General features: G+C 39.4%; 1 long non-coding RNA gene across 2 annotated transcripts; it reads right to left on the bottom strand.

Annotated features, from left to right (window-relative positions):
* Nucleotides 1–95: 95 nt before the first annotated feature.
* LOC127675223 (uncharacterized) lies at nt 96–12,270 on the bottom strand. Of its 2 annotated transcripts, none has more exons than XR_007975454.1 (3): nt 12,134–12,270; nt 11,065–11,177; nt 96–190 (listed from the first exon to the last, which is right to left on the bottom strand). It is a non-coding gene; the product is annotated as an uncharacterized LOC127675223 (long non-coding RNA). The 2 variants fall into 2 exon arrangements; XR_007975453.1 differs by lacking the exon at nt 96–190 and adding an exon at nt 6,372–6,394.
* Nucleotides 12,271–12,517: the final 247 nt, after the last annotated feature.

The raw sequence follows: 12,517 nt of genomic DNA, 5'->3' as shown, positions 1-12,517 counted from the left end.
ATTAGATAATTTCTTTATTTACATTACAAATGATATTCCCCTTTCTCATTTCCCCTCAAAATCCACTTATCCCATCCCCTCCTGCTGCTCACCAATGCACACACTCCTGCTTCCCTGTCCTGGCATTCCCCTAATCTGGGGCAATGAGCATTCACAGGTCCAAGGGCCTCTCCTCTCATTGATGTCTGACCTGACCAAAAAAAAAAAAACAGGAAAGAGAAAGTTATTATTAAAAATAAAAGAACATTAGTGGGAATCACCATCCCTGACCTCAAGCTATACTACAGAGCAATATTTATAAAAACTGTACACTATTTGCACATGGACAGACTTGTCCATCATTGGAATAGTATTGAAAACTCAGAAATATAATCATACAATATGGATGCTTGTTCTTTGACAAAGAATCCAAAATTATACAATGAACAAAGGAAAGCATCTTCAAGAAATGGTCCTAGAATAACTGGCAATCATTACGGAGATAAAAGAACCTTGTGACCTTGCAAAAAACTTAAATCCAAGTGAATCAAGGATCTCTGCGTAAAACCCAATACACTGAATATAATAGAAGAGAAAGTGGGAAAGAACATCAAACTCATTGGCATGTGATAAAATTTCCTAAATAGCACTCCAGTAGCTGAGGATCTAAGATCAAGAATTGATAAATGGGACCTCATGAAACTGAAAAGTTTCTGGAATGCAAAGGACATGGATAATAGACATACCAGCAACCAGCAGATAGGGAAAAAATCTTCACTAACTCAACTATCCAAAATAAATAAGAACTCAAGAAGCTAATTTCCCATTCAACTCAATCAAAAACAGGGTATAGAACTAAACAGAGATCTCACAACAGAGAAATCTCAAATAGTTGAGAAACACTTGAAGAAATGTACAAAATCCTTAGTGATCAGGGAAAAGTGAATCAAAGTGATCCTGAGATTCCACCATACACCAATCAGAAAGGCCTGGATCAAAAACTCAGGTGAGAGCACATATTGGGGAGGAGGTGGAGAAAGAGGAACACTCCTCTATTGCTGGAAGGATTGGAAAATGGTACAACCACTCTGGAAATCAATCTGGAGCTTTCTCAAAAAATTGAAAATAGATCTAAAAGGAGATTCAGCTGTACCACTCTTGGGTATATACCCAAAAGATGCCCCACCATGCTATAGGGGTACATGCTCCACTATTTTCATAGAAGTGGTAATTTCCCCAGATGTTCCATATTGGAAGAATGAATACAGAAAATGTGATTCTTTTCCACAATGGAATACAATTCTGCTATTAAGAATGAGGACATTATGGATTTTCAGGCAAAGGTATAGAATTAGAAAATATTGTCCTGAAGTAGGTAACTCAGACCCAAAAGTACATGCATGGTAGGAACTCACTAATAAGTTGATATTAGCCAAAATGTACAGAATACCCAGGATTCTGCAATCCACAGAACTCAAGAAGATAAGCAAGATGAGGGGCTCAAGTGAGATCCTCAATCACACTTGGAAGAGAGCCAAAAGCAATCATGGGGAAGGCGGGACTTGGGAGACTTCTAGGAGGGAGAGAACCCAGGGAGGGAAAAGGGAACATGATTAACTATTGGTTGGGCAGATGCGGAAGCAGGAGTGAGGCTCTTTGGTTCAGAAGGAATGCAAACAATCAACCTTGGAAGGTAGGAGGTGGGGGGACCTTCTAGAATGTAACAGAGACCTGTGGGCTAAGAAACCCCCAGGACTCATATGGAGGAATCTTAAATGTAATATATAACAGAGGGGAGAGGGAAGTTGTAGAGTTCGCTTCCAGGAGAAAGACAGGGGATCCAGTGAAGAGACTGGGTAGGCATCCCATAGTAAAAAATTCTGACCCAAAATTGTTCCTGTCTAAAAAATAATGACCCAAATTTTTCCTGAGGGAAAAAATGGAGAAGAATGTGAGGGAAAGAAGGTCCAGTAACTGGCCCAAAATGGGGTCTAGCTCAAGGGCATGCTCCAAAGCCAGACACTGTTTGAGATGCCATGGTGTGCTTACGGACAGGAACCTAGCATTGCTGGCCTCTGAAAGGACCAACAAGCAGCTTAAGGAGTCAGATGCAGATACTTAGACAAAACCAATGCACAGAAGCTGGGAACTCCTGTGTTTGAATTAGGGAAAGACTGGAAGAAGCTGAGGAGGAAGATGACACCAGAGGAAAACCAGCAGTTTCAATTGATATGGACCCCCGAGATCTCTCAGACACCTAACCACCAACTTGGTAGTATATATTAGCTTATATGAAGACACTAACACATATACAGCAGAGGACTGCTTGCTCTTTCCTAGGTGAATGAAATTACACCTGACTCTTGAGAAACATGAGGGCCCAGGGAGTGAGTACACTTAGTTGGATGGGATGTAGAGGTGGGGACAACATCCTATAGACTGTGGTGGACAGAGGAAGAATGGGAAGAGGAACTGTAGGAGGGTGGAGCAAAAGGTGATAAAGACTGGACAGTAAAAGATTAAAGATAATTTTAAAAGAGAGATAAATAAGGTAAATTCACACTTAAAAGTTGTATATCATTCAATCCTTTTAGAATATGTTTGTAATATATTTAGTATAAGTGACTTTTCACTTGACTTCTACCAACCACAATAATGAGTGACTCTGTGCTATGTGCTTGTATAGGAGGATCGTTTTATCAAAACATGAAGGACTACTTCTCTAAGTCCACATAGTGTAAGTGTAAATTAGGCTGTATCCTTCCTGCCTAAACCAGAAGCATAGAAGATGCCTTGGGCAGTTTTCATGCCAACATCACAACAACCTTCTTCAGGTTTTTCCTAGTGCTGCTCTTTTACCTGCAAATAACATAATTTCACTTTTCTCAATTGATGAATAGTGTTGGATTGTTTAAATGTGACATATTATTACAACCTGTTCTTCAGGAGATAAACATGTAGGCTGCTTCCAATTTCTAGTTATTAGAAATAGAACAGAAGCGAACCTATATAAGTAAATATCTGTTGTAACATATAGTGTCAATTGCATATATGCCCAATATTGGTATAGCTGGATCTTTTGGAATATCTATTTTCATTCTTTTGTGAAAATTCCACCCTGAATTTCACAGGGACTCTTCCAGTGTTCACTCAAATCAACAGCAAATGAGTCTTTTGCTGTTCCCATCATCCTTTCTATCATTTGCTGTCTTTTTAAACTAATCTTAGACATTCTGACTAGAGTAGGATAGAATCATATAACAATTTTCCTTTGCGTTTTGCTCAGCACTGACAGAGATGCCTTAAAATCCTCTCATTAACCTTCAGAATTTTATGTGGAAGAGGAAACAAAAATATTTACTCATGTATTCTAATAACAAAATAAGGCAATGCTTCTTTCTTAATTATTCATTACTTATCATAAAAGGAGTGGAATTATATGAAATATTATCTCCTGCATGCACTAATATTATCATAATCATTTCTATTATATTATAAAATATAGTGAATCTTGACTAATTGACCTGGGGAAGGAGAATGAGTGGAAGGAGGAACCTGAGATTTGTCAAGCTAAAGAAACACATGTCATAAAACCACACTTTTTTGAACTTCCTGTCTCCTAAGTGTACTGGCTAGTTTTGTGTGTCAACTTGACACAGCCAGGAGTTATCATAGAGAAAGGAGCTTCATTTGGGAAAGTATCTCCATGAGATCCAGCTGTGGGGCATTTTCTCAATTAGTGATCAAGTGGGTAGTGCCCCTTGTGGGTGGTACTACCTTTAGGCTGGTGCTCTTGGGTTCTATAAGAGAGCAAGCTGAGCAAGCCAGGGGAAGCAAGCCAGTAAGAAACATCCCTCCATGGCCTCTGCATCAGCTCCTGCTTATTGATCTGCTTGAGTTCCAGTCCTGACTTCGTTTATTGATGAACTGCAACATGGAAGTGTAAGCTCAATAAACCCTTTCCTCCCCAACTTGCTTCTTGGTCATGATGTTTGTGCAGGAATAGAAACCCTGACTAAGACATTTAAGTGTACATCCTGGAATCTATACTGTGTTTTTATATGCTGGAAGAAACACCAAAGGGAATCAAAGAGATTCCTATAGCCCTCTCCTGATCCAGCCATAGTAGGTATATTTTCATATGCAATACAGTCACAGGTTCCATTTAGGCTTACCCCAATCCATAATGGTGAGGAAGAGGAACTGTCTCAAGATTTTCTCCAAACCACATTATTTTCTTCACTTTGAGTCTTGAGAGTCTCTTACCTCCCATGTCTCTGGTACATTCTGGAGGTTTCTCCCAACCTCCTACCTCCGGTGGTTGCCTGTTTCCATTTTTTCTTCTGGACCTCAGGGCTTCATTCCTTTTCTGTCACCCAATAACAGATCAGAATCCCTTTTCCCCAAACCCCTACCTGTCCACTTTCCCTCCCAGGTCCTTCCTACTCCCTTGTGATTGCTTTCTTCTCATTCCTAATGGTACTGAATCATCCTTACTTGGGTGCTTCTCCTTGTTTATCTTCTTGAGTTCTATGGACTGTATCTTGGGTATTCTGTATTTCTTTTATTTCTTTTGATTTGTGGTTAATATCCACTTATTAGTGATTACCTACCATGCATATCTTTTTGTGTCTGAGTTACCTCATCAGGATATTGTCTAATTCCATCCATTTGCCTGGAAAACTCAGGATGTCCTCATGCTTAAAAGTTAAATAGATTCCTTTGTGTAAATGAACCACATATTCTGTTTCCATTCTGCTATCTGGGACATCTTGGTTGTTTCCAGCTTTTGGCTATCACAAACAAGGCTGCTATGAACATAGTGGAAGACATAACCCTATGCAATAGTGAGGCATCTTTTGTGTATATTCACAAGAGTGGTATTGTAGGGTCTTCAGGTAGATCTACTTATGTTTTTCTGAAGTCTCCAGAATGATTTCCAGAATGGTTGTACCACTTTGCAATCCCAAAGGCAATGGATGAGTGTTCCTCTTTCTGCACATTCTTGCCAACATTTGTAGTTAGCTGAAGTTTTCATCTGAGACATTCTGATTGGTATAAGGGAGAATCTCAGGGATATTTTGATTTGCCAATCTCTGATCACTAAGGACTTTGAAAATTCTTTTTTTCTTAAAATTGTATTTCCCTCTAATTTATTATGTGTGATAATTAATGCTGATCATTATTGGAATTTTATTTATAACTTTCTCTGAGAAAGCATTCTGGGCATGACTCTGAGGATATATTTAATGTTATTAGATTCTGTCTATACTTAAGTAACTGAAACGGTCAAAGTAACAATAGAAATGGGATCTACTATTCCTGTGATAGTTCCTGGTATGTTTAAAAGGTCAAAGCTTACTGAATATGAGGATTCATTTTCCTCTGCTTCTCAACTAGGTGAACAATTTCACTACCTATAAACTCCTGACATCAGAACTACTGTATGATGATAACTTGAGCCCTCAAATAATGAGCTATTTTTTCTAATGTAAATAATTTTCTAGAGTTCCTTTTCACAGAAATAGGATAATATTATTTTTTAAAAAGTGTTGCTACAATGCACAGGAGTGAGTTTGATTTTATTGTATTAATAAATTTTGACTCAGTCATGGAGAGTGCTTTTATAGTTAATATTTTTATTGAATATATTCTTCATTTACATTTCAAATGCTAAAACCTTTGCTGGTATACCACCTCCAAAAACCCCCAAACCCTCCTCCCACATCCTGGCTCCAATTATATATCCCTCCACATGACCTACTCCCATCTACACCCCCCCACTGATTTCACCACACTGGGGAATCTACTGAGCCTTCACAGAACCGAGGGCCTCTCTTCCCACTAATTCACGACAAGGAACTCCTCTGACATATTTTGGCTGGAACCATGTGTATCCCTTAGTTGTTGGTTCAGAATATGGGGAGAGTTTTATGTTGAGAATTTGGAAGAATTTGGTCAAATAACTTTTATTTTTTTTGAGCAGTACTTAGAGTGACATTCTTTTGTAGTTTGGAAGAAAAAATTTATTAAGTGATTCTAGAGGATCTGTCACATGAAATCAGGTGCCTGATTAACAGAAGTGGAAGGGAGTACTGTAAATGCAATCTTCCAAATACTGTGTAGAATCAAGAGTCAGGCACACTGAAGTCCAAGCAATAACATAATTTAATAACATTCATTAAGATAGATAAGAATATGTAATACATAACATAAAATAATTACAGTGAGTGAAACTATTTGTAACAATGAAGTTAAATAAAAAACTGAAATTCTTTCTTGTAATAATCTCTTCTGCTATGGTTAAGAGGGAACTAGAACGGAATGTTGAAATAGCATGACCGGCACCTTCTTCAGTCATTAAGAAGTTTCCGTTGTGGAAAGTTCTATATTGATGTTGTTTCATTGTCCTCTGCTAAAGGAAATATAAAAATGTCATAGTTAAACATTCTCAGTTATAGATTCACCCCACTTCAAATAAGACTAAGTTATCAGTATATCTTCTGAACTCTACACAAAGAATTACTTGAGTTAACACTATATCTGATTTTAAAAGTATTGCCTATTAAGTTTCTTCACATACATGTTGTAGTAAATCTGTTGCAACTTAATATGTATACCAAATGCTACTTATTTGGCAAGATTATCTCTCAAACATCATTTTTTTGTACAAGATAGCACAGCTTGTTGGAACATAGTTTAAGCTTATAGTTTAAACTCATGTTGAATGGATTTTAAATAAAATAACTGATTTAAAGATAACTTTTTATTTTTATTTTTATTTTTCTAAAGGATTTATTTATTTAATTTATGTTTGTGAGTACATTGTTGCTGTCTACAGACACACCACAAGAGGCCATCAGATCTCATTACAGATGGTTGTGAGCCACCATGTGGTTGCTGGGAATTGAACTCAGGACCTCTGCAAGAGCAGTCAGTGCTCTTAACCGCTGAGCCACCTCTCCAGCCTAAAGAGAACTTTTTAAAAATAATTTCATATCCAGAATATCATATATAAATTATATACCATGGAAAGAAAGGAAAGAAATGTAGCACATAATATTCTGGAATTCATTCAGAATCTAAAAAAATTCCATTGCCGTACCTACATGTTTGTAAGTTTGTACATATGTGTGTCTGTACGTATACCTATGTATATATTCATATAATCATACACAAGTTAAATGTTGTTTAAAACACTTTTCCAATGCTTTAGTATCATGATATGCTCTAATGCTGCTCTGTTATTTTCAAATTTATGAAATCAGGAAATGATGGCATCCTTCCATCTATTTGGTAACTAATTCAAATTCTCTTAAACTGTAGGGACTTCTGCATGAGGAGCAGTAGATGAAATCTTTAATTGTGCAGTATTAGCATTTAAGGTTTCCCACTGTAACCATCTATGGCTTTTTTTTATAACAGCTGACTTATCAGCAGTATTTACTGACATCTTTAAGTCATTTGACTTCTTTTTATTATTGTCACAAATGATATGGTCCTCATCTCCAAATATATCAACATAGTTGTCAATCATGATTTGTATAATAGACATCTGTAATACCACAAGGTATAAACAAGATCCTCTATTATTTCACATAGTTTACCAAATTGAAATCAATAAAAAATTGAAATCCAAAATCATGAGGAAAATAGCAGTTAGTCCAAAGAGATATGAACCTGTGAAGTATCTGTCTTAAATGGAGACACAAAGTTCTTTGCACTGTTTAAACATATTGCAAAGAATTGGGGATCTATTAAGCAATGTAATAATTAAGAACTGATATGATGCCAGACTAACTGAATAAAACAAATTAATGACCTCACAGGTTTCTTGAATTGGTAATACTTTGCAGGGTGTGTGAGGAGGTGGAGTTTTCTTTTGATGGTTTGAATGGAATGACTGACTAATTCCAGAAATCATAATTTATGACACCATCTTTGTGAAAACTTTTGGGTGGATTAAGTGGCTTGGCTTCCCCATAGGAGGTTTGTCATTGGTTAGAACTTAAGGTGACAGAAGTCAGGTGCGATTTGCAGTGTCCTTTCTATGCTTTGTGTTTGCTGCCTGAGTTGAGAGCCACCAGCTCTCTGCTTCCTGTTGGTTGTCCTACCTTCCTGCAGATATGCTTCTCTGACATGACTTTGAAGGACTGTAATCTGTCTGGATAGCTAATTCCCAAGTAAGTATTTACTTCTGTAAGTTGTTTTAGTCCAGCTGTTTTATTAAAGCAATAGGAAAATTACTAAGAGAAGAAGGTGGTGAGAAGTGGGAACTTAGGTGAAAAAACTGCCTCCAGATTGGGAAGTCTATGGGATATTGGCTTGATTAACAATTGAATTATTAGGGCAGAGATCTCCAGGATAGTGGAGCTATTATTGAGACAGAGAGATATGTGGTGCAGGACAGGAGGTTGCACTCCTACACAGCTTCTGCTACATTCCTTGTGTCCAGGTTCCTGCCCTGCTTCAGTGTAGTCCCTGACATTTCTCAGTGGTTAACTGGTAACTGGATGTATACCATGAAGTGTAACCTGTCCTCCAGAAGTTGATTTCATCACTGTTTTATCATAGCAAGTGTAGCAAATTAAGTCACTTTCTAAATTGAACAAGGTATTCCCTGGGCTTTCCTATTCCATTTTTGTTGTTGTTGTTGTTGTTGTTGTTGTTGTTGTTGTTGTTGTTTTCGAGACAGAGTTTCTCTGTATAGCCCTTGCTGTCCTGGAACTCACAATGTAGACCAGGCTGGCCTCGAACTCAGAAATCCACCTGCATCTGCCTCCCAAGTGCTGGGATTAAAGGCGTGTGTCACCACTGCCTGGCAACATGTAATTCTTATAGGTCTGCTTTTATATGTTACTTGGCCTTTTCCCCTTGCAGCTTTTAATATACTTTCTTTGTCCTCTATATTCAGTGTCTTAGGTAATGTATGCCAAGGGAACAAAGCAACAAGTTGGAGAACCAGGGAGATTAATATAGGCAGACAGATGGTATCCACTGGAGTCCGGGACCGGGGAACAAGAGGCTGTAGTCAGTGTGCTATAGCAACGCTGGATGTGAGACTCAGGGATTTGATTTGCAGGTGTGGAAGGTGAGGTCAACATCTGCAGTTAGTTCACCTGCTTTCCTGCCTAGAGTATGTATTAGTATTTTCTCTCTTTTGTGTGTGTGTGTGTGTGTGTGTGTGTGTGTGTGTGTTTCATTTGTTTTTGTTTGTTTGTTTGGTTTTTAAGACAGGTTTTTTCTACTGCTTTCAAAAAACCAATTTATTGAGATATCTGGGGTCTGAGAAAGGACCACCTATTCTCTTGAATATTTTGTACAGAAACCAAGAATTTAACTAAAGCTTGGGAGGAGCCCTGTTATCCTCCACCCCCAGGGTTTCTTTGGGTACCTAAGGATATGCTTGAATTCACTTTATTGATCTTAAACTCAGAGATCTGCCTGCTTCAGTCTCCCAAGTGCTGGGATTAGAGGCATGTGCCAGCATGCAAAGGTAGTGACCTCAATAATTTTAAGAAGGACTGCGTAGTTTCTCTGGGCTAAGGCAGGTTTTGATATGCATGCTGTGCAGACAGTTGCAGGGAGTCATGAAGTCAGTCCGGGCTAGCTGCACTGAAATACATGTGTCATAGGAGTTTCAAGTTGCAGTCCTTGGCTCCTCTGAAGTGGAAAATTAAGGGTTCCCTGGAAAGTCCATTGTATTGGATGGTGTTTTGCTGGGGCAAAGGCATGAAGAAGTGTTTTCCTGGAGTGGACACAGGGGAAAGACTAAGGCTCCCTCGTGAAGGGACATTAAGCTAAAGCAGACACAGGTCAAAGGATTCTCTGCTAAAGACAAGCACACGTTAATCTGCTTTACACTGTGTAACTGAGCTGCACTTGTTGGGATTCCATGGAGGGAAATGCACCAAGGGACTTCTGGGGGCGTGCTGCAGTTTTTTGCTGCTTCAGTGGACTTGGGCTGAGCAGCAGCCTGATTTCAGCTGAGTCAGACACACGCTGAGGTGAGACACACGCTGAGACAAGACACATGAAGGACATGTGAGGAGGCTGCCCTTGGTTTGCTTACAGAGCTAGATGCGCGATGCCTGTAGATCTTGCATCTTTGCTGATCTTCGATTCCCTGAGAGAGGCACAGCAGAGACCTTCCCTGGCTTACCTCAGGGTCCCTCCTGCTGACTCAAGCTGAGGCTGAGGCATGGCTGACTCTGCTAGGTAGTGCTGCCGACACTGGTTCATATTTGCTATCACGTCTCTACCAAACTGGACTGCTGATGTATCTGTGAGGTGTTTGGGAGTGGATTGAGCTACTGCTGCTGACCTGTGAACTGAACTGCTGATTTTCAGACAACACAGATGGGAGGTACTCCAAAGAACTATGTCTAATCAGGTCCATGTCCCCAATATTGTTTCCTTCCCACCACCTCTGGTAGGTGATGGGGTTAAAGGAAGGTAAAAATATTTAAGAACCATCATTAAAAATAGGTTTTTAAAAAATTAAAGTTACACTCCTGCTTTCTAGTTACTGAGAAAGATGCCTGGCTGTTCTGGAACTCACTAGGTAGACCACAGTGGCTTAAAACTGACAGAGATATGCCTGTCTTTGCCTCCTGAGTACTGGGATTAAAGGCATGGACCACCACCCCACCCAGTCAACAGTTCTTAGGAAGCTTCACTCATACCTGTCATGGTGCTGAGCCTGTGCCTAACATGCGGGCCACTAAGAGATAAAGCCACTCTTGTCTTCCCACTCAAGGGGTTCTGCTTGTACTTCCATTCCAACATCTATGACACAAACTGTTCTTCTGCACCTAACTTTTACTTTTTTCTTTTGTCATTTGGACATTAGTGTTGAAATCAGACACTTTATGAATCATAAGCAAATTGCAAAAGTTAAAAAAATCATGAATGAAAATCAATAATTTACATTTTACAATCATCAGAATCTTTTCTAAATTTAGAAAAATACAAGCAACATCTATCACATTAAAGAAACATAAGAGTTAACTCTGATATCTCTTCTGTTATCTACTCTAATAGGAACTAATATTGAGAGCACCATTAAGAAATTAGTGTACTTACTTGCCACAGACCAGCTTGGGCATCCATATGGTAGGCAAACTGAGGCAGGCAGCCATTGCAAGTCAGTGCTTAGAGCTGCTGACAAGGGAGGATCCAGATACCTACAGATGCTGCTGGTAAAGGCAGCCAGCAATTAGAGAAATTACTCCACAGACTTTTTTTATGAGAAAACAAAGCTTACATTAATGGGGCTGGCACTCCCTGAGGGTAGTGGAAAAACTATGAACTCTTTTTAACAAGGGGCCCTGAAAGAAAGATAAGGAAAGAGAAAATTCTTTCTTTCTCTCTGTCTCTCTGTCTCTCTGTCTCTCTCTCTGTCTCTCTCTCTGTCTCTCTCTCTCTCTCTCTCTCTCTCTCACACACACACACACACACACACACACACACACACACTGTGTGGATGAAACAAAAGACAGAGTCCAGTAACTTCATATACACAAACACACATGCATTCAAACACACATACATTCATGCATACAGACCTATACACAGACAGACAGACATTCACACATAGATTGGTTAGAGCAAAGCTCCAGCAAGCAGGCGTCACACACTTCTCACATAGATACATAAATGCACACAATAGGTGGATGGAGCGAGCTCCAACACACACCCAGACAAGCCTTACACAGTTCAGCCGCACAGCACCTTTGTAGGATTTTAGCATAGTCTGAATACTCAGCACTACTCCTCCCCTAAAGACTGCAAATCAGAGGCGTATCTCTACAGTGCTTTCCTTGTCCTGTGCCTCCTTTCTTCTCGGATATAATCCAGTGGCCATGAGCATCTTCTGGAAGCTGAGCAAGAGGCAAGCTGTCTCATGCACTGCCCCATAACTGGGTCTTCTGGATTTCAGCAGAGAGCCTTTCAGGAAAGAGCCTCATTCTTATACTAGAAGATTGTCACTGGGCAAGGCAGAGAGAGGCCTTCACTGTCAGCAGGTCCAGACAGCTACTTGTCTCTCTCAGTGGCCTGGAGGCCTGGAGGAATATCCAGAAATGTCTCATAGAAGCCTCCAAATGAGTAGCTCCTAATTCTGGTAACTCTCCTTGCAAGTTTCATAAAATACCTTCTCTTGGTGTTGCACTGCAGCCAGATTCCACTTCTCAGGGAAGTATGCACAGGTGACATTTGACATCAGGTTCCCAGAAACTTTTCCATGGAGGACAAAGGACTAACTGCCTCTAGATAGAGAGGAGACAGAGGTGATGCATAGGAAAATGGAGATTATAAAGGTAAAATGGTGAACACTCCTCACATATTCTCTCTACCTCTCTACCCCCGCAGATTTATATTCTCCATTTTTAAGAATAACACACACACACACACACACACACACACACACACACACATACACACACACACACACGTACACACGAAAATCAAAGCAAACAAAAAACAATAATATAAACAATGTTTAAAAATGAAGCAAAGTTTTGATTTGCATTTCCCT

The sequence above is a fragment of the Apodemus sylvaticus genome, chromosome 1, assembly GCF_947179515.1.
Source record: "Apodemus sylvaticus chromosome 1, mApoSyl1.1, whole genome shotgun sequence".
Lineage (NCBI taxonomy): Eukaryota > Metazoa > Chordata > Mammalia > Rodentia > Muridae > Apodemus > Apodemus sylvaticus.
This window is presented reverse-complemented; position numbering and strand designations above follow the sequence as displayed.